Source organism: Furipterus horrens, unplaced genomic scaffold (genome assembly GCF_987537825.1).
Source record: "Furipterus horrens unplaced genomic scaffold, mFurHor1.1.pri manual_scaffold_6, whole genome shotgun sequence".
NCBI classification, from domain to species: Eukaryota; Metazoa; Chordata; class Mammalia; order Chiroptera; family Furipteridae; genus Furipterus; species Furipterus horrens.
In genome coordinates, this window is record NW_028327176.1 from 104699077 (window position 1) to 104722164 (window position 23088).

General features: G+C 41.6%; 1 long non-coding RNA gene across 2 annotated transcripts; it reads left to right on the plus strand.

Annotated features, from left to right (window-relative positions):
* The first annotated feature begins 220 nt into the window (after positions 1–220).
* On the plus strand, positions 221–15018 carry LOC150007159 (uncharacterized). Of its 2 annotated transcripts, none has more exons than XR_016511790.1 (3): positions 221–304; positions 513–615; positions 14528–15018. It is a non-coding gene; the product is annotated as an uncharacterized LOC150007159 (long non-coding RNA). The 2 variants fall into 2 exon arrangements; XR_016511792.1 differs by lacking the exon at positions 14528–15018 and adding an exon at positions 13958–14509.
* Positions 15019–23088: the final 8070 nt, after the last annotated feature.

Consider the following 23088-nt stretch of genomic DNA (forward strand, 5'->3'; position numbering starts at 1 on the left):
CCTCGCGTTTACTAGCGGCGCCTCCAGGCCGCGGGAAATGTACCAACCGGAGTGCTCTGCTTCTATCCTCCCTATTCCACACGCACTGACGGGAAAACTGACCAATGGGACCGAAAGAAGGCTCGTAGAGCCTGGTCATTGGGCAGCCAAAGTAGGGCGAGACGAGAAGCGATGCATTCTGGGAGTCGTAGTCTTCCCCGTTTTCCGGAAGTTACGAGAGTGTTTCTCAATCACCTGTACCCTCACTCACAAAGAAGGAACAAATTGACACTTGGACTTAAAGACTAAACGTCTGCGAATGGAGGTTTATAACGCATAGAGATGAAAACATAAAAGTAAATAGTTTTTAAAATATATATTCAAATCAGGTGTGCTGGATATCTTCCTTAAGAAGCATCCAGGGGAATAAAGTGAATTTCGAGAATCTGAGATTGAGACTAGAATCATAGCATCTTTGGGATAGGCTATTTAGTTCAGCGCCTCATTTGCTAACTGGATACCGTTGCTTGAAGGCTGCGGAGGAGCGTGAAGTGAAAGAAATTTTCGGTGTCTACCCCGCAGCCCTAGAGAAGGCCTCATATGTTATACGAAATTTTGGGAAAATCTTTCAAATGGGTAAGTTAAAGGCTTTTTCGCCTTATAAGATCACGGGGTCTTTTAAAATAACAGTTTAATGAAAGATAAGCACAAGGAAACACACACAAAAAGGGGGGATGTCAAGTCACTCGAGTACGGATGAGTAATTAAGATAAAGCAAATCTGAAATTAAATGAAAAAGATAAGTTGAATTACCAAGTTTTGTTTGTTTTTAGCCTTTTATGGTTTTAAAATATTTTTATTTCTGAGTTGTGATTTTTATACAGTAAAATGCACAAATCTTAACTCTGTACTGTTCAATGAATTTTTATTATGTATAAACCCATGTAACTACCCAATGCACAATAAAGAACAGCCTCATTGCCCCAGCATGTTTTTAATTTTACGTAACAGGAAATGAAAATACTAGATTGCCCAATACTAGACACCCGGTAATTCTATATCTGAAATTTTGGCCAACTACTTATTAGCTTGTTTGGAGGTCTCCAAGGCTCATTGTACCCTGACAAGTATTCTACGTCTAATCTTCCTAAACAAAATAAATATGCTATTTCTTTGTATGTGTATATGTATTTTTAGTTATTATACAGATTATAGTTTTGTGTCATCCCAGGGGGCAGGTAAATCGATCCTTAGAGAAAAAATACCAGTCATCTCTGATTGCTTGCTTTTCTTTAACAGGCAAAAAACAAAACAAAACAAAACAAAAACTAGAATGAAGATTCTGTTTGCAATTATATAGTAAGGGATAATTACTTATAACTTAAGAGTGTCTTTACCACTTGATCGTAACTGTCATATTATGGGTATATTGAAGGCAATACTGACAATATTTTCTGCTCTAGAAACAACTTAAAATTAACACTAAAAGAAATAGGAAGGCCCTGGCTGGTGTGGTTCTGTGGATTGAGCACCGGTCTCAAACCAAATGGTCGCTGGTTCGATTCCCAGTCAGGGCACATACCTAGGTTTCGAGCTGGTCCCCAGCTGAGGGCGCACGAGAGGCAACCATACATTCATGTTTCTCACCCTCTCTCTCTCTCCCTTCCCCGCTCTTGAAAAATAAATAAATAAACAAATAAATAAATAAAATTGCATTTAAAAAAAGAATAAAAAGTAAAAAAATAAAAAAGATTTTTAAAAAAATAGGAAGCTTAGTTCAAGGAAAAGTAACTTGCAGCAGAAAGTCTCAAGGAGTAGAAGTATGAAAACCAAATCCTTGAATCTAGCACACTTCTCTGCGCTTCAGTTTCTTCATATAAAATATGAGGAAATTAGAAAATTCTTAATAGTCTACCCCACTCAAACGTCCCATGAGCCTATGGCAGATTTGGAGGTTGTAATGACAGTTCTATTTGTCAAGTCTTTAATATCATCATCTTCAGCCATGAAAGACATGTGGATATTTAATTGGTGGTCATCCCTTCTTTCACTAGAGTATGAGATGTTTGAACAGAAAAAGGATGTTTCTTTTGATATCTCCTGCTCCTCCAAAATACAGAGAGAATAATCAGATTGTTACTTAAAAAAAGTTAGAGGCATTTGCACATATTTCATGCAGAGCCCAGTGGAGTTTAGGAGTTTAGCCAATGGCTCTCCCCTACTTCTTACTCAAAATGAAGAAGCACATGTAATCTGATAAAGTTGTGTATTTATGGTTTTCTTTTTTGTTCACTTTCTTGCTTTCCCTCAGTATCCCTTTTCTCTCTAGGCCTTGACACACCTAAGCCAATCTCTAAAGCTAACACTAGGGGGATCCTTAGAGAGCAGAAGTTTGCAGGAAGACTGGAAAAGAGATTGCAAATTGGATATAATAGCATACTTCCACTTTTCTGTGTCCTTGGAGAATGAAAAGTACCCAAAAGCACAATGCAATTTTAAAATATTTTATAAGTATTATTAAATAAACATTATTTATGTTTACTAAATGATATACACTTCTACATCCTTATTCAAACCAATGAACAATATTCTATGTTACAAAACTTTTCAAACAATACTCTAAATATTCTATGATTAATAACTAGCTTTCAGCATTCAGGAAAGCACCATAATCCATTGTAGTCCTTTAACACTCAAAGACTACAAAAGCTTGGAAGTCAAAAACTACATCCCTAGTGCCAGAGCAGTTTCAGGAATAACCTGCAGGTCCAGGCTTGCCCTTGTCAAGCAGATCTGTTCTCTTCTGTAATGTGGACTAGTCAGAATCTTCTCCTAATGCTGTAGTCTAGGGTCATGAGCACCAAGGCAAGCAGACTTCCCTTCTTCTTCTGGCTGCTCTACTTGCTGTGTGACTGTGAACAACTTTAATCACTCTGTATCTCAGTTTTGTAACCTTTAAAAAAAATAGAAACAGGGGCATGGATGCATGGAACAGACTGACAGCTGTCAGAGGGGGGGGTGAGGGGGGACTGGATGAAAGAAGGTGAAAGGATTAGCCAAAGAGCATATATGCATAACCCACAGACAACAGTGTGGTGATGGCCGGAGGGAAGGGGGGCGAGGGCAAGGGGGACGTGGGCAAATGGAAGGAAAATGGGGACATCTGTAATAATATAGACAATAAAAATAAATATTTTGATATGAAAAAATAAAATTTGGATAGAAGTAGTATTTAGTTCAAAGAATGGTTTGATATTCAGTGAGCTATAAACAAAGTATTCAGAAAAGTTCCTGGCGTGTGGTAAGCACTAAATAAGTGGTGGTTGTAGTGGCTGGAGAGGGATCAAGAGATGTTGAGGAGAAAAGGGAGGAAACACCCTGGTGCATTCCTTGAACAATTCAGACAACAAAATTCAAGCCACTCTTCCCACTCCCATCAAAAGTTGATAAAAGAACCAGTGCAGACACTTTTTTGAGGACTTTGTTTGCTGCAAATCCAATTGAATAAAGGAATAATACATTCATAGACAATACCCTAGTATTGTCTGGCTCCAATTCTGCCAGTGTTGAAAATCATCAGAGGCATTTGACTTATGCTTAATGGAAAGGCGAATGGTCCCTGGAGTTAACCAGTGTGTCTTGTAAAGACAGGAGTGTCCCATAGCACCTGCCCCTATCTTTTGCTTCCTAGAAGCCTTTAGGTTAGTTGTGCTACAAAAAGCAAAAAAATTCAGAAGCCAGAGAGCATCAGTGATTCTGATTTCTCCATTAAAGTCAACAACACGGTTGGGTCTGTCATCAGCTTGTGATTCATTGTCATTTGCCAATGTTAGTTTCAGCAATCGAGTTTCTTAGTTACTGAAAAGTCATCCTCATTCTTAGTTGCACAATTTCACTAAGAGTTTTTTTGAAGAATTTTGCTTCAGTGCTTAGAGCCACAGATTTGCAGGAGGAAATTACCAAAACCTTACAGAGTGAATATGAGTACAGTATGTAAGATTCTCTAATAACTTCATTCTGTAAATTTGTCTAGATGTGTGTGCATTTTTTAAAATATAGTTGCTTTATTCTTTATATTGTGCCAATATAAAGAAATGAAAAGGTTTAGCCATATCAACCAAATATTAGTTGAGCATCTGTATACCTAATTCTGTCCCTGACCAGAAACTCTAGATCAGTGCTGCCCAACAGAAATATAATGCAAGTTGCATATATAATTTAAAATGTCCTAGTACCTACATTTTAAAAAGTAAAAAGAATCATGCTAAATTCATTTAATAATATATTTTATTTAACCCAATATATTCAAAAAGTCATTTTAACATGTAATCAATATTTTTAAATAAGGAGATATTTACTTTTTTGTACTAAGTCTTAACAATATAGTGTGTTCTTATACTTACTCTGTCTCAACTCAGACTAGGCACATTTCAAGTGTTCAGTCATATGTGGCTAGTGACTACCTTATCAGCACAGCTTTAGTGTATAAAAATCTATCTCTTGAAGTAGCTGTGATTTAACTTGAAATAATAACCATTTATTTAACATGTGCTATGTGCCAAATACTATGCTATGCACTGTACCACATAATCTCATTTAATCTTTCTAATACCTTGCAATGTAGTTTTTTTAATCTTCATTTTACAGATGAGGAGACTAAAGTTTAAAAGATTACAGAATCCTATACCAATAGGTATAGGTAGGATTTGAACCCAGGTCTATATGGCTATATCAAACAGCATTTAAAAACAAATGAGTATTTAAGACTCAGTAGGATATATTTAAATATTAAATGAACTGATTTTATATTTTAAAATGCTTTAATTGATTTTTTTAAAGACAGTCCGTTGTATTCTTAGTGCATTGTAGTTTTTCCTACTCATTTTACTTTTTAGGTTTAAAGAGTCCTTTCTCTGGACATGAGGAATACCTTCTGCTGATTTACAGATGGGCTAACATCTGTATGTCTCCTGTAACATCTGTGTATTCATTCATTTAATGAATTATATGTGAGCTATGTATGAGACAGTAAATTAGATATTATTTATAATCAGTTTTTATTCTACCTTATCCTTCAAGTAAACTGTACATCATCATTTTGAAGTTTCAAAATATTTTAAGTGCCTATCATTATTAAACCAACAGGACTTTGAGATTCTGATATTTACTCACACTATAAATAATACTGCCTATATTTTTATCTAGGTATTTAGGGGAGGTACAAAGATAAAAAGTTTATAATCTAATATGGAAAACAAGGTACAAGCACAAATAATCATGAGAAAAAGCAACCTGTGTTCTAGGCATGGTACAAAGTGCCATGTGCATTAAAAATGGCAGGTGTAGACTTCTGGCCAAGGTGGAGGCCTAGACTGACATGCTCCATCTCCCTCCACAACTAAGAAGGAATACAACTACCGCAAAACCAGAAATATCCAGAAGTTCCAGAAAATAAATGGAAGTCCAACGTATGAAGTTATAAAGAAGTGATGCTCATCTGGACAGGTAGGAGGGGTGAAGCCAGGGAGGAGAGTTCAAGCTGTGCTGTCTGAGGCAGCAGCAGCGATGGAGGCAGGACACCGGTAAGCACAGACACCCCTATTTAGTGGGAGGTGAGAAGCACCTGGCAAGCACCCTCAGCTGCAGACTAGACCTGTCAGCTTTCAACTCCAAAGCCGGGGAAGGCAGACCTCCATGCCTTGAACTGTGAGGCCTGGAGGGAGTGGGGATGGAGGAGGAGGCTCCTGGTCTCTCAGTGAAGAGTGAACAACAGGAATCCATCTTGGACCCCCACCGCTGCAGAAAATTCCACAGCGTGGTGAGATGGGTCGTCCGGTTGTGACGAGTGCACGGGGCTCTGCCACCTATAGCGTAGGAGGTGTGACAGCCCTGCCCAGGAAGCAAAGGTAAACACAAAATGGTCAGGATGGCACAGATCATGATAGAGATCCCAGTGACTCAGCTGACCAGACAGCAAATATCTAATCTAATGAAGCAGCAGATAGGAAATCTTTCTGAGGCTCAGTTCAGAACTTTGGTTATAAGAATGCTTACAGACCTGACAACAGATCTTAAACAAGACGGAGAAGGAATGAAGGCTAGTCCTGCTGAAACAAACAAAAACACATACAAAACAAGTGGCAAAGGAGAGAAAACCAGGGGTCAAATCAACAAATTGGAACATAAGGAAGAAACAAACAGTCAACCAGTGCAGAAAGAGGAAATGAGAAATGAGGAAAATGAGGAGAGGCTCAGAAATTATTGGACAGCTATAAGCGGGCCAACTTCCGAATCATAAGGCTGCCAGAACGTGAAGAAGAAGAACTAGAAATTGAAAAATTATGTGAAAAAATAATGAAGCAGAACTTCCCTAACTTGGGGAAGGAAATAGATTTACAGGTCCAGGAAGCACAGAGTTCCAAAAAAACTGGACCCAGGGAGAACCACACCAAGACACATTATAATCAAAATGTCAAAAATTAAGGATAAAGAGAGAATCTTAAATGCAGCAAGAGAGATGAAGAGAATTACATACAAAGGGGTCCCAATAAGACTATCAACTGATTTCTCAAAGGAGACTCTGCAGGCAAGAAGGGACTGACAAGAAATATTGAAAGTAATGAAAAGCAAAAACCTACAACCACTATTACTCTACCCAGCAAAGGTGTCATTCAGAATAGAAGGGCAGAAAAAGTGCTTCCAGGACAAAGTAAAACTGAAGGAGTTCATCAGATCCAAACCACTGTTACATGAAATGTTAAAGGGACTTGTTTAGGAGAAGGAAGATCAAAACTATGAATATTAAAATGAAAACTGTATCACAACAGCCAACAACAGAAGTTAGGGAATTGAAACAAAGGCAGACTAAGTAGGCAATGAGAGTGGGAAAAGAATTATAGGTATGGGGAACATTTTGGGGGGAGGTCAGTGGGGAGGGGGAAAGAGAAAAGGGAGGGAGATGGTACAGGAATTAAGCGTAGTAGGAGGGAGTGGGGTAGACAGGAAGATGTTGAGAAGAAATATATGCACAACCAATGGGCATGGACTAAGAGGGGGATGGACAACTGGAGGGGGGGAGTCACTGGGTGGAGGGTAACATGGGAAAATAAATTGGGACAACTGTAATAGCATAAACAATAAAGCATATTTTAAAAAATGGCAGGTGTAAAATTACACAGGGGTGATGAGGTAAAACTAAAGAAAAGGGGTAATATTCGATGTGAGGATCAAAAGGTGGGCATTATTTCTTCTAGCGAGATGGGGCAGCAATGACATTGTAAGCAAAATACAAAGGTAACAATGACTGAATTCTTGGGAGACTAGAGTAGTTAGAATGAAGAGTTAGCATAAGAAGTCAGTACAGGGTATGACTGGAAGCAGTCAGGTGTACTGGGCCTGACTGCAGAGGACACTGACCAGCAGAGTAAGAAGACTGTGCTTGATTTAGGAGGCAAAAGGGAGCCATCGATGACTTGTGAACAAAGGAGAGATGGTATCAATTCTGCTTTAGGAAGATTAATCTGGCTAGAGGATGTGTATAATGGATTATTTTAATTAGATAAAAAGAAATGAGGCCTGGGGAGATGTTCAAAGAAAAGACAAAAAGAAAAGGATGAGAGTGAGACGTTTCAGAAGAAAAATTGACAGATCTAATAGCTCTCTGGATAGAAGTAGGGATGAGGGAGAGAGGGGGATAAAAATGACACATGTGTATATAGAATAAATACATGTACCTCACATACAGTGCCTCAAGGGCTTATAAAATGCATGTAAATGTTAATTATCTTTATTAAGATCTTAATTTGGAGTAAACAATTGTTTTGCAGTTAAGACAACAGAGGAAAAGAAATTTAAGAGATAACAAAGTCTCTCAAAACACCAGTAGTCAGGAGAAGAATATAGCTTTGACATTTAGTTCTAAAATTGTCTAGGACAGTATGGAAAAGGAAGAAAAATTATATTTTTGCTGAACTTTAAAACAAAGTATATATAAACTATACCTCATTAAAGCAAAGTATATATAAATTATATGTCAAGTTTATTCTAAAAACCTAAGCAAGGACAATAAATCAGAAAAAACATGATGGTTACATCTGGTCAGCTGGCATGGTTGGGGGACAGCCAGTGCCTTTGAAGTAGACTGAATATTAATTTTTATTGGCTCTATGCCATTTGACTAAGAAACTACAGTTCCTGTCCACAGCATTCACAATTAGTTTGGTACACCAGAAACCAGACTTTGGGAAGACTGAATCTCATTGCATACTCCACTCACTGAACATTTAACAATATGGAAGCAGAATTTAAAAGATGTTTGTGAGATACCTTGGGATACAAGCTCCAGAAATGGTTGTATTGATCATTCACTTGCCCCTTAAAGGAATATACTAATATCACCTCCTCCATTCCTCACTCCAGTTCATTCACACAGTTCATTTCTGCACCTTCCTACATTCTTCTAGCTCAATTGTGGGAACCTTTAGATAAGAAGAAATTCAAGCCTTCATTATCCTTCTATCAGTCCTCCAATATGCTGTTGATTTTAGAGAGCGTAGAAAAACCATTAACACTCTAATTTTGTATTTTAAGTGCAGTAAAGATCAAAACAAAACTCTCACTTGATTTTTTAATAAGCATCCAAAAGAGCCAAAGGCAGATGGATATATTTCCTGGCCTATGTTCATCTGGTTAGCCATCTGCTTCTCTCTATGCTTATACAGGAAAGAAATATATTTAAAACAAAAGACAAAAAAAAAAAAAACAGAAGGTGTTGGCTCACAGCCCTGGAGGTTCAGGGAAGATAGCTTTTAAAATAACCATTCTTTATTCACTGCCATGATCCAACACCACCTTCATTAATTGGAAATGGAAAGTGAGCCAACAGTGTTTATTAAGAAAAATCAGGGTGCATACTAGAATGTTAGTGCTGAAGTCACCTTAGAAGCCATTTTATAGAAAGCCTCATTTCATATCTAGACACTGAAGTCCTGAGACGTTGTTAGATCCCAATCAATATATTTAAAGTAAATAAAGAGGATCTGTTTTACTTAAAAGGTAAAGAAATACTCAGGACACAAGATCCTGAAAGAAAGGTAGATTTGAGCAAATCAAACTTTTAGAATTAAAGAATAGTTTTGTTGTGTTCTGTTTTGTTTTGTTTTTAGAGAGAAGAGAGGGATAAAGAGAAGGGTAGAAACTTTGATCACTTGCCTCTTATACGTGCCCCAACTGGAGACTGAACCCGCAACCCAAGCATGTGCCCTGACCAGGAACGAAACGAGCAACCTTTTGCTTTGCAGGATGATGTCCAACCACCTGAGCCACGCTAGCCAGGGCAAAGAATACAGTTTTTGAAAGGATAAATTAATGGACTATTTAAAAGTAGAACAGATAATATTTGAAAGGAGAAATAGTAAACTAGAAGATGGAGCTGAAGAAAGTGCCATAATGAAAAAGAGTGGGGAAAAAGAAAAATGTAAAGAGAAATTAAGAGGAATGAATGATAAAATGAAAATGGGAATTCCAGATGGATAAAAATGAAGGAAATTAAAGAAATAATAGCTGAGAATGTTCAGAATTGACCCAAGACAAGAATCCTCAGAATAAAGAATCATAATGAATCCTGACAAGGAATATAAAGTTAAACCTTTACTTAAGCACACTGCAGTGAAACTCAGAGTGCCTGAAATATAGGGAAAGTATTAAAATCAATCCAAAAGAAAAGAGGAACAAAAGTTTAGACTGACAGCTGATTTCTCACCTGTAACAAAAAAGGCCAGAAAACAGTGAATAATATTTTCAAAGGGCCCAAGGAAATAACTGACAACCTAGAATTATATACCTTGCTAAACTATTATTAAAGAAAGTGAAATAGAAGATTTTCAGAATAGCACTCCAGATCTTTGTCCAAAGGACTTTATTATATTTGTCTACTAGGGCTGCTATAACAAAATACTACAGGTTGGGTGGCTTAAACAACAGAAATTTATATCTCAATTATGAAGGCTGGAGGTCCTAGGTCAAGGTCTGACATAGTTCAGTTTCTGGTGAGCGGCTCTCTTTCTGGTTTGCAAATGTCCATCCACCTTCTTGCTGAGTCCTCACATGGCCTTTCCTTTGAGTAAATACAGAGAGGGACAGCTCTTCCTCTTCTAATAAGGCATTTTGAATTGTGGCCCCACCCTTATGACCTCATTTAACCATAACTACCTCTGAAAGACACTATCTCCAAATACAACCACATTGAGGGTTGACATATGAATTTGAGTGGGACACAATTCAGTTCATAGCAGACTCCTAAAGCATACATTTTCTATATCTTCTCTGTCCAGTATGGTAGGCATTAGCCATATGAGGCTATTAGGCACTTAAAATGTGACTATAAAACCAATAAAACGAATTTTTAATTTTATTTAACATAAATTTAAGTAGCCACATGTAGCTAGGGATGACCATGTTAAACAGCACAGCTTTAAACAATAATAACAAATGGCTAAAGCAGATCAAAGTTAAATATTCTAAGGTCTTTATTTATTCAGAAGTAAAATGGACATTTTAAAGGCATGTTAAAATTTTAGGGATAAAGTCTAGAAAAATTTAAATAGAATATATCATTTCCAAAGTAATAGAGGGAAGAGAGAAATAGGCACTTTCATTACACAGAAGAAAGGAAAAGAGATGAAAAAACAAATCAAAGAAAAGCATGGTAAATAGAAAGTATAAGAGATATGACAGAAAGAAATAAGAAATACACTGGTTTATTTTTATAGTGGAATACATAAATTTAATGTAGCCTCATATAGCAAGAGAATACTACATGAAAAAAAATCAGATAGCAAAAGGTATGCACAGTATTAAATCTTTTATACAAAGTTTCAAAACATAAATTACTATTTATTTTTTTTAAACACACAAATATATCAACTATAACATTATACATGGGAATGAATGATGCAACCCAGTTTCAGGTAGTGATTTCTTCTGAAAGAGGGGCAAACATAAAGGGAGTAAATCTGTAGCTGAATCTAAGTATTTTTAATTAAATATTTTATTCTAATTTTTTTTTAAGATTTGAAGCAAACATGACAAAACATTAACATAAAATCTGAGTGGCAAGTACTTTGGTTTCAAACTGTACATTTGAAACTGGTAAGAGTTTCAAACTTTTATCTTTCATAAATGAAAATTCAAAACAAACACACTAGGCCAAATCATCCATCCAGATACTTTCCTCTTTCTTTGTGTTGAACTATGTCTATCTGACTGGTTTAGATCTTAGAACTTGAATTTGATTTCTTGTCATTAGGAAATGTCTGTCTGTTACAGAAACAGGGGTGTCCAAAAACAAACCCCAGAGTTTGTGGCTGGGGGATGGGGAAAAGGAAGCAGCTTTTAAGACGCCTTTGCATGCCTGGGGCTAGTTGCTAGTGTCTTTGTTATGTAAAATGGCTTTGATCCTTCCAAAGCCCAAAAAGATGAGAGGAGTCTTTAACTGTGGGATGGTACAGAAAGAGCCTACAGAGCCTGCATAGGGTTCTGTGAATGGTCAGAACTGGTTGCAACACCTGCTGCTTCAGAGGAAGCAGTCAGGGATATACAAACAGCTGTGGACATTTTAGCTCGCTCTCTCTCACTCTCTCGCTCTCTCGCTCTCTTGCTCTCTCACTCTCACACTCTCCCTCCATGTGGTTTGGAGGAGGGGGATCTCCAGGTTGCTCTCTCTCTCGAGCGCTCCCTCCATGCGGCTTGGTGAAAGGGCCTTCTCCACGCAGTTTTGAGAAGCTAGGTTCTCCATACGGATTGAAGAAGCTGAGTTCTCCATGCGGTTTTGATAGGGCTCTCCAGGCTGCTTTAAGAGGCTCTCTCCATGCGGTTTTGAGAAGGAGAGGAGATCCACGCAGTTTACAAGGAGGCTGAGAATCCACGCAGTTCTGCATTAAAAGCTGGAGGGCACCATGGTGCAGAAAGGACCTCCCCAATCAGATTTGAGTGATTGGCAGCTACTGGTAAAGCTGAACTGTGCCTGGGAAGTAGGGAAATGGTGTTTCTGACTTTTCTAAGGCTGGCCTGGTTTGGTAGGGGGAGGCAGAACTATGTGTTTGTGGGTATTTTAAAGAACATAAGAGTCAACAGCAGAAATACGCAAATAACATAAATCTATTTAACTGTTAAATAAACAGTTCTTTTTTCTTTTCACTAAACTCTAGTACTGAGAGTTGTAATTCTGGCAGCAGGCAATCGGGCCTCTAACTAAATGGCCTGTGGGTTCTGTTTCAGTCGGAGCAGCCCAGAGGTTCTGTTACATGTCCACAAAATAATAATCTCACAGCAGAAGACTAAGGAGCTGGATAGCCAATTCCACTGGGAAGTTCTCTTTCCTTAGGACAGAAGTCAACAACTCACCTAACTGTTCTATTAGTGGAGCAACTGAGTGCATTGGGTACCACTGGATGGCTGTGGAGGAGGAAGAAAGGAGGGAGAAGAGAGAGGGACAGAAGGAGAAAGAGTTATGGTACAGGGCTACCAATTAACTTTGCCCACCCTCAACATATCCCTGTAGGGGAAAGTGGGATGGAATGACCCCATCTCTTTGCTTTGACATTTTTCTATTGCTCTTTTAATTGTACTGCAATTGCTGTTTACAAATCTGTCTCCCCCACTGAATGCTTAGCAAAAGGCCTGACATAGAGTAAGCCTTAATAAATGTCTGTTGAATTCACGTTGAATACACAACTTCAGATCTTAAGGATTTCATGGTATCTTGCTTAATCCCTCCAAGCCTTCCTTTTTTGCTTTACCGCCTTCTTGGGTCTTCTTTCAGGCTCTCACAAGGTGAAACACTTAAGCCTTTTTTGTCACCATTTCTAAGCTGGGACACTCAGACCAGCTTCTAGGCTTCCCAGTATTTTGTCAGGAAGACAAGGAAGATAGACTGGGGGCAATGTCTGGAAATGGGAACTTTTGGGGCAGGGGTCAAGAATCCTGAACCTGACTTTTTTACTTTACGGAAGCTGTTCCAGGGAACTATTGTCAAGAGGATAGAGGAAAGGGATGTAGCAGGCAGATCCTGATACCTAGTGTTCATTTCCTTCCTTCCCTGTGTCCCATGCTGAAGTGTGGGGCCCCCAACCACATATTCATACCCAGTCCTGGCTTCCCAAAGCCACCCCTGGTCTATAACAACCCCCTCTTTTCAAGAAAAATCAGCAGGTGCTTACAGCTGTGGGTGGCACTATCTTAACAGAGCAATCTGGACACACAAGATATTTCTGTTAACTGTGTTGTGGGAACAGGTCTGTTCTGCTTGATTGCCATTGAAGGGATTTTCCAGTTAAGATATGTGTGCAAATGGTCTATTGGAGGATGACTGGCCCCACCTTGAGTGTGCTTGCCCATTAGACATCCAGCGTGAGAGACCTCCTGGCCTTTAGCAGTGAGCTGTTCTAGAGCCAAACTAAAGTGGAGGCAAGTGTGCAGGAAGTATGCTTGAAGCTTGGATATTTGCATATTTGGTGAGACAGATATGAGTTGGCAAAGCCACCTGTGGCTTACTTAGAAGAAGCCTTCCATTGCCTCCAGAGGGGATAAGACAACAGGTGTATATTTACCTCTCCCTGTCACAGATTGGGGTGGCTGTGGCTAGCCAAGAAAACTGATAACCAGTCTTGTTGGATCCTGGGCAGATCTCTGGTCTCTGGTGGGTCAGCCTGGGTGGATTACTCCTACAACTCCCTGGTTTTGTCCCTCCCTGCCATAAACTCTGACCTGAGCAAAGGGCAGAGCACAAGGGCCAATGACATTAGCAAGCTCTACTATCTTAGAACCTCCACAGTATCATCTGTTGTACCATGCACACCCCTGACAATTTTCAGCAGCTAAAGTATCACAAAAGCAGTGGCCACAGCAAATTCTGAAGTAGTGGGGCTTCTCTGGGAGTCCTTTCCTCAATAACATTTTCCCTCACCTATTGTCATTCCAGCCAGTCTCTGCAGTAGAAGTGGAGACAGACTTCAGGGCAATCCATGTTAAGCTGACCTAGATGTAGTCCATCCTGACCCTCCCATCACCCACAGGGGTGAAAAGGAAGAAGAGGAATCCCAGTCTTACCAGTCCACCGCCTCCAGACGGCTCCAAGAGGGAGACTATGCACCAGGAAGCAACTGCAAACTATTGACTCCCATGCGGCACAAAGGACTTGCCCAAACACTCTGCCAATAGACCTGACTAAACTTTAGCCTGGTTTCCTCCTGCATTAATCTGTGTCCTTAAAGGTGACACCAGCAATTTCCCATCTCTTTCTAGCCCCTTTGTAGATCCCCGTAGTCTTTCCTAGCCCCTTTTTGTTCTCCCATTTTCACTCCCCTATAGACCCTTTTAGTTATCTTTAAAGGATCTAACTCTCTTTAGCACTTCAAAAAAACCTTAGTTGCCTTTGTCTTAGTTGGTATTGAGTTTACTTTACGTTTGAGTCTCTCTTCCCTACTGCAATAATCTGAATAAAATCTGTCTTGCCACCTAGCAATTGTCCAGTGCTGTTTCTCTTTGACAGGACCAGTCCAGAACTTGCACTGATGGCCTCCGCCATCCTGCTCCCAGGCCAGGCGCCAGTGGGACCAACCAGCAGAGATCCAGTACCTGCTCACCACCACGGAGAAACCTGCCATCAAGAAGTGCCGAAAGACAGTTCACCAGTTCACCACAACACTAGAGCCTATGAAGATATGGCCAAGTGCCCTCAGGAACAGGGATGTGTCCAACATGCATACCAGTGTCAAACCAAGTTTAAGGACCACAAGGTGGCCTGCAAGAATGTCCATGTGGCCATCCTGCACTCGGGGAGAACCCTCCCACCAAGGGCTGCCCCTTCTACAGAGCAGATCATGGGCAGCAGCAGCCCAGTCCACCTCAGGGGCAAACCCAGTCATGTATGGATGAGCAGAAGGTGACTCTCCCAGCAGCAGCAGCAGTAGGAGGCTCCAGAAGGAGAGATGGAGGTAGAGACAGAGTATCGTTTTAAGCTGAAAGTGGAAATATTAGAGCTGTCCACTGGCCTCAGTCCTGAAAGCCTAGCCGGTACCCGGGTTAACAAGACAATTGAGATGGACATTAGCCAGGATGTCCAAGGGACTGGGACAGGTAAGTGGCCAAATGTGTCCTACCAAAGCCTTGATTCCATGGAACTGGGTGGAGAAGGAAGTCATAAATGATAAAACCAAGGTCAGGGTGCCTCAAAATTCCTGAAAATTTAAGAAAGCATGGTTTCACTACAGGTGTTGGAGTCAGCATATTTAAGATGGAAGGGACAGCTGGAGACTGTCTTCAACCTTTGCATTTTACAGCTAAGGAAACTAATTCAGAGGAAAGTAACCTGTAGAAGGTAACACTGCCAATTAATGCTAAGGCTGATACTAGAACCCAAGCCCAATGATCCTTCCACTGGCTTATACTGGTTCTTGCCTTAAATGTAGTTGATAACTGACCCTCACCATAATCTTTTCCAGTCTTAATACTGGGCCCTGGAGAGCATAGGATCAGGAGAACAGCTAGAATTCTGTTCTTTTTTCTCCAACAAAAGTCCAGAGGAGGCCAGAATCTACAAACAGAAATCAGCCTCAGAGAGAGACTCCATCATTAGCCCCAAACGCTCCATGTCTCTACAATGCCCCCTGGAGCACAGGCAGGCTGAGTGTGCCATTTCGGCCCAGTGCCAGGACCCTTGGGCGCCACCACACTGTTGCTGCCATTATTGCAGCTGAAATGGCAGGGAACAGGTAGCTGTGAGCAAATTGGCCTGGGAATCAGCAGCCCAGCTGCAGGGCCACCTAGACCAGCATAATGCCCACGTGGCAGTCCTGGTCCATGTGGCCAGAGACAGTTACACCCAATGCCAGGAGGTGGTAGCCATTCTTCAGGACATTGTTGATGATATCCATGAGGGGGTACCCCTCCTAAGGTCATCTCTAAGCCTCCTGAACCACGAATGAGACCTATAGCTTCTGCCGTACCCGGCTACCCCAGGACCTTGGGGAGGTTTCTCCATGGAGGCTGGGATTTCTGCTTCTTTTTTTTCCGTTTTCTTTTAGGAGAAATTTGGAAATTAAATAGAGGAAAAGAGTAGGTAATAAGATGAATAAAAGGCAAGGGGGCTTAGAATTTTAATTAAAATATCCTCACATGAAAGCAGCTAGTATTTGGGTTTTTTTTCTTTATGCATCATTCTGTCTTCACCCCGTAGCAAAGGATGGACAAGCCTCTGTTTCAGAGCTTCTGATTATTATAATTAGGCCTTAGTCAAGAGAGGCCATGGTTGAGAGGCCTAAGCCTGTCTTCTCATTACCCCCAAGTCCCTCTTGTTACCATTCATATACTCAAGAGACATTTTGAAGGTCTACTATAAGCTCAAGCATTATATTAAATACAGGGTATGGTATTCATTAGTAATAAAAATGCACATTGTCTTTGGAAAACAGTATGGCATTTTTAAAGAAATTAAAACTAGAACCACCATATGATGTAGCAATCCTACTTCTGGGTATATATCCAAAGTAATTGAAAGCAGAATATCAAAGAGATAGTTACATACCTGTCTTTATTACAGTATTATTCATGGTAGCCAAGAAATAGAAGCAACATAAATGTCCATTGACGGATGAGTGGGTAAATAAAATGTGGTAACATATATACAATGAAATACTATGCAGCCCTAAAAAGAAGGGAAATCCTGACACATGTTGCAACATGGATGAACATTGAGGACATTATGCTAAGTGAAATAAGCCAGTCACCAAAGGACAAATGCTGTACAATTATACTTACATAAGGTATCTAAAGTAGTCAAATTTATAGATATAGAAAGTGAATGGTGGTTACCAGGGGCTGGGAGGAGGGGAGTTACTGTTTTATGGCTAAAGTTTCAGTTTGCAAGATGAAAAGTTTCTGGAGATCTGTTTCATGACAATGTAAGTTTACTTAACACTACTAAACTGTACTTAAAATGGTTAAGATTGGTAACTTTATAATTTTGTTTTGCCACAATAAAAATGTACATATCAACTGTGCCCTCCTGGGCTCTATAACTTAAAGGGAAAGATAGTCATTAAATAAAGCTGCAAATGAATGATTAGCACTGTAAAGAAAATGAACAGGAAGAGCAATCAAGTGGGACTAGGGATTGGGCATAATTGATGTGATCCAGGAAGACCTCTCTGATTGTGACCCAAATTAGGTATCGAAAGGCTCACCAATCCCTTGTCCAATTGTAGAGTGGTCCTGGAAGTGAGTCTCTGCCAACTCAGTTGCAGCCCCCTGCTCTGCTCACTGCAGTAACGATGGCTGTGGCAGCGGGTGTCCTTATACCAACAAACACACCCTAACTTTTCTTCCTCCCTGAACTCCCAGAAGCCCAGGGTGGGCTGAGGGTGACAGCTGCCTGAGCCTACTCCAGAGCATTCTTTTTCGTGTGTGGCATTGTGGTGTAAGCCTTTTGCGTATGAATTTTTTAGTCTTCTAAGCATGGATATTGCCTATTTTAGGCCTTATGATCTCAAAGCATCTTCAGTATCTCATTTACAGTCTTGTACGCACTTAACTCTAAATGCTCATCTCCAGCTAACCCTTAGATGGAGGAGTCTTAGTGGATATTTTCAAACTCCCTTAAAGGATGTGTCCTTCATGGAAGGAAGAGGGTTACTTACCTTTGATTCTCTCTCACCAAATTATGGTGAGGCCTCTCTTTCTGTGCCTTTGACTGTCTCAACCTCTGCTCAAGTGCTCAACTCCCCAGTCAGCCCGGGGCCCTGCTGTAGCCATTCTCAGGCCTCTTTATAGGCACCTGCTTTCTGTAGTTTCAGAAGGTTAAGAACGGTGGGACAGGAGAAGCAGGGCCCTTCCCCCTTCCTTTCCACTGCTACCCAGCTCATAAGTCTCCACCCAGGAACTGGGGCCAGCTCTGATCGCCATTCAAAGTTGTCTGAGGTCTCAGAGAATGCTGCTGAGTCAGTAATGAAAAAGAACAATGACAGCGTTTTCACACTAGAAGTGATGTAATGCTAGAGTGAGAAGCAGACCTGGAGATTAGTGGGACTTTCTCCTGTTGCAGAGAAAGAAGTTGAGACCTGGAGAGGTTCCAGGACCTAGGGTCCTAGGCTACAGACTCCCTAGTCCACAACTTCTTCAAGTTTAAAGTTTACTCTAGGGTTATTTTTTTTTAAAGGGCCAACCTGATCATGTTACCCCTTGCTTAATTTGGTCAGTGATTCCTTTGGGCTCATAAGAAGTTCACCACCCTTAGCTTAGCAGGCAGGCCCCTGTCTGCCTCCGCAGCCCCGCGCTTCCGCTTTACCCTGGCTTCCCAACTGCAGAGCTACCTGCAGTCCTCCCAAAGTCCCACAGTGCTTTCTGTCCTGTGCCTTCTGCATGTCCCACTTTCCGGAGCCCCTGCCACCATGCTTATCCTTCACCACTGAGCTCAAGGGTAAGCTCTTCCCAGGCTATCCAACGGAGTACCCGTCTTCTAGGTAGCCACATGCCCAGCTCTTATTGCGCCATATCTTACTGTTTTGTAACTATCTGCTTGCTCCGCTTTTCCCCCCACTGGAATTTTTGAAGGCAAGGACTTTGTCTTTTCTACCTTCACATACCTAGTGCCCAGTACATAGCAGGCACACAAAAAGTTTAGTGAATCAATGATCTCAAGAGTATATGCACTGCCCAGGACGAGAGGTTGGGAGATGACTTCTTGCCCCGACGGATCCCTTCAGCATACCTCTCCCAGTTGTTAACCACTTTATCTGAGCTGGGGAACAGGGAATCATTGAATGTCAGAGATGGAAGGGACTTCAGAGTTCAAGAGAAGCACGGTTGCATAGTAGCTGGGAAAGCAGGATGGAAAAGGGGTTGTGACAACAGAAGCAGGGGTCAGGAAGGAGAGAAGATGCTATGCAGCTGGCTTTGAAAATGCAGAAAGGGGCTACGGCCAAGGAATGTAGGTGGTGTCCAGAAGCTCGAAAAGGTAAGTCTGTCCTGCCGCCTTCAGAACCAGCATAGCCCTGCCCACACCTTGACATTAGCACACCAAAACTCCTTTGGCATTTCTGACCTCCGGAACTACAAGATATGTGGTGTTGTGCGGAGCCACCAATTTTGTGGCAATTTGTTACAGTAGCAATAGGAAACTAATACAGCTTATTAGTATTGGAACAGGATTGGTTCAGAAAAAAACAGGCATGTGTATGTGTGAAAGTGTAAAAGTAGATGTTCATGAGACTGCATGACTTTATGGGGGATAAATCGGCACTCAGGAAATTTAAAGTAGAACTAAGATGAGTAGCTCTGCCACTGTAAACTGCCTGGGCTATAAAGTAGCCACACTCAAGTGGCCAGTTTCTTACAAGCCTCTTTGACAGCGTAGACTATTTGTTCCCCTTCTGTTGGGGATGACAGCATGCTTGGAGTGTTAGAAACATTAACCTCAGTGCTTTGTTCTCAGGGAGGGAGAGAGGAAGGTTAACGTGGAAAGAGGAAAGAAGGCCTGAAGGAGAAATTCAAGTGAAAATACAGGATGGATACCCATCACTCTGAGTTGGCTGGGCCTGGGGTGCCAGGTGCCAACTGATGGCTTGGTGCACCTTCTGCCTTTGTGCCTTCTGCCACTCTGCAGGCTGGTTCTGCTCCATGCCACAGCAAGGGTGGAAGCTCTCGTCCCACTCCAGGCAGCAAGCAGAAGACCTCACCTCAGTCAATACACAGAGTGGAGCAAGCAGCCATTGACCACCTCACAGATTCGCTTTGCCTGACATCGTACCTTGTCCCAGAGACTCTTCCACTAGCCTCTCAACTGCCTGAAGGCCTGCTCAGTGGTGCCCCATGCAGCCAAGAGCCACTGGTTGAAATGCAGCTCCTCAAGGATGATTGGTTGGTGGTATGGGGCTATCAGCCACTGATGCAGATGTGTACATACAGTCCAGCACTGATGACGACAGGCCCTATGTCACAGCCCCTATTTCTTTTTGGATGGGGGTAGAGAGTGCCTGAATCACCCCTATGGCAATACCAACTTGCCTCCAACACATGTGGATTATGACTGAATCTTGGGAAGCTGACAAACACTTGGGTGAAATGAAGGTCAGAACCCGTCATGGCTTGGGGAATTACTGAAAAGTACTGGCACCCATTTGGATAGTTCTCTTACTGCCTTTTAATACTGGGAACCTCAATATGTGTGCCTCCAGTAGCCCCAGCACTCATCAGGAAGCCACATTTGGTCCAGAACCTCTTCATGACCTACTCCTGGTCGGGCTGGTTTTCCTGGAGGTGTGAAATATAGCACAGGTGGCATCCTTCACCTCATGGAAAGCATGTCCACCACTAGACCTGCCTGCCCCAAAGAGCTCAGCCACACAATGCAGAGGCACCCAGGAGGCCAGCTGATACATTCCACTGGCTACTTTCTGAGGCACAGAGAGGGTCAACTTCATGCGGGTGACTTCCTTTTGAGGATGCAGGGCCAGCTTTTTGCAGATAGTGTAAAATGTCTCCTGAGGCATCCAGAAGGCTTGCTTTCATCTGTCGGGTAGCACTAAGTCTACCCACTCAGAGGGCCTGCCAGAGAGGAGATGGTGTAGGGAGAGCCCCAGTCCTGTGGGCTCTTCTTCCAAGGGAGAGAGACACAGCAAGCATCTGTGGTCATATAAGCAAGAGAGAAGATGACTGTCTGGGTCCTCAGGTTTGGAGGACAGATTGAGTCAGGTGGACCTGCATGGCCTGGACCAGGGGAGCCACTTTCCCAGCCATAAGCATGGCAGTGGTGGCTCCCATTTATAGTGGTTTGTGCAGGAAGCTGCAGTGCCCCCTCAGCTGGAACCATCAGGCACATGTTGGGAGTCGAGGGTGCCATTAAGCAGAGTTGGGCAGAGTGATATGTGGGTTCCCAATGATGGGCAACAAAATGCTTATCTCCCAGGCAGGTGTGGGCACCAGGAAGCTCAGGGTTGAGTTAGCTGATGAATACCAGGCCTGCCATTATGAACTGGCCAAGGGTATGAATGTAGTTACATCTGTGTAAACCACACATCAACCACTTCTGTCCATTTTCTTACAGATTCAGTCAGCAGTACAGAGCCAGGATAAAATGGCCCACAGCAAACAAGACTTGGTTCTTAGTGTGGATATCAGTTTGCCTTCTTTTCTTCACAGACTGACTTGCTCTCCTTAATGACTCCTTCTAGAGGACTTTTAATTTATTCTGGCTTGCTCTCTTCACCAAGCAAACACATTGGTGAAATTCTATGGCAAGTCCCCTCCCACACACTAAAATCAAGGGGTGCCGAGAGAAACCAAACTCCATCATTCAATTTTACTTGCCCTGATCATCTGGTGCCCTCACAAGGATGTATGTGAAGAGATGGTTAGTATTTTTTTGGACAAAAACAAGATCCTTTTCAATGTCAGGCACCTGGCCTTTAGTTACAAAATTCACTCTGGATTTCAACTTCTTTATTATGAGGAAAGACCTTAGAGTTTTCAAAATAAACAACCATAAGGCAGAACAGACTTTGTCATTAGCACTGAATAGTTCTGATCTCGGGGTTCCGACATGCCAAGTCACTTAGAATGCCCTTGCAAGTCATCTGACACTAGAACTAAGAGGCTGCAAAGGACTTCACACAGCACTGCGATGCTTTTCCTGACTTTTTTTCTTCATGAAAATCTCCTCTACCATATCATGTGTCCTTTGGGCTTCTCTTTCTCTAAGAGCTGGTGTCCATCTTAGGCAGGACTGTTCATATCCTGGCTCCATAGACTGTGTGACCTTAGGAAAGTTACCTTCCTAAGAAAATTCTGTGTCTCAGCTGTTCTTCTTGTAAAATAAATAGGTTGGACTCACCTGCCCTAAAGGTCCCTTGCTGCTCTGACATGCTGAGGTTCATTTAAAACACCAGATTCCACAGGATGTCAGCCAAGATGGCTGAAACTGCATCTCAGAGCTTGTTTCTAAGGCGGCTTAATAAATATAATATGGTGAACATTATGAACTCAATAATACATTCCACAAATATTTATTGACTCTTATGTACTGTGAATTGTGATATGCATGGGGGATAAAATGAGATTATCATCAAAGACACTAAATGTCATGTGAGTGATTGGATCAGTAGCTTAGAGAAAGGATATGCAATATTTAGTCATGCCTTGGTAGCTGCCTGTTTCTAACTGGAAAGTCTGTGCTTGACATTGTGCTGATTCTTGACTTGGGCAGGACTAAGCACTTTGGCACTTAGGCCTTTAATGATTTAGATGAATCCTTACATGTAGCAATTAAACATATCTTCTAAAACTCCATCTGGGTGGGAAAGAGATCATTAGTTACCGTCACGATGTTGGGGCTTACTGTAGTCACACTATAATAGCATTTTCCCCACGTACCTGTCTGGAAAATCACTCTCTTACTAACCTTTCTGGCATCTACCCTGAAATGACATCTTAGCCAACCCCCACGGCAAGAGAAAACATGAATTTCTGTTCTGCTTTATTTGCCTTATGACTTCCTTTGATGTAAGTCATCTTCATAATTAGTCTTTAGTAACACCTCCTCCTAACATATTCAGGACTCCTTGCCTGGTGAGTCCACTTCCTCCTTAGTTATTAACTCAAGTTATCATCTTCTATGTCAGGTCTTTTCACAAGTTCCTCTGAGCAGTCCTAGGTCACACTGGGTCACAGTGGGTCACATTGGGCCCCATGGGGAGAGATGGAGGCGAAAGGAGGTTCAGTCGTTTTTCTCCCCACCGCATTGCCTACCCATCAGCAAGTCCTTCTGCTGCCAGTTAGCCACTTGCTATAAAAAAATAAGTGCTCCTAGCCACCACCACCCATTCCCCAACACATACATTTAAAAAAAGGAAAAGAAATGGATAAGGGTAGTTTAAGAACTTTATTTTTCTCATCCAGGTTTGAAGCTTCTCTCATGCAAACTGGTTCCCCAGCTCACCTTTACTAACTGCTGGAATCCCTCCATTCTTTCAAAGGTTTGCTCTCCCTCCCCGCTCTGCCCACACTAACCCATTGCAGGTAGTGTGTAAAGGAAAAGCTGTGTCTTGTTAAACCTGAAAA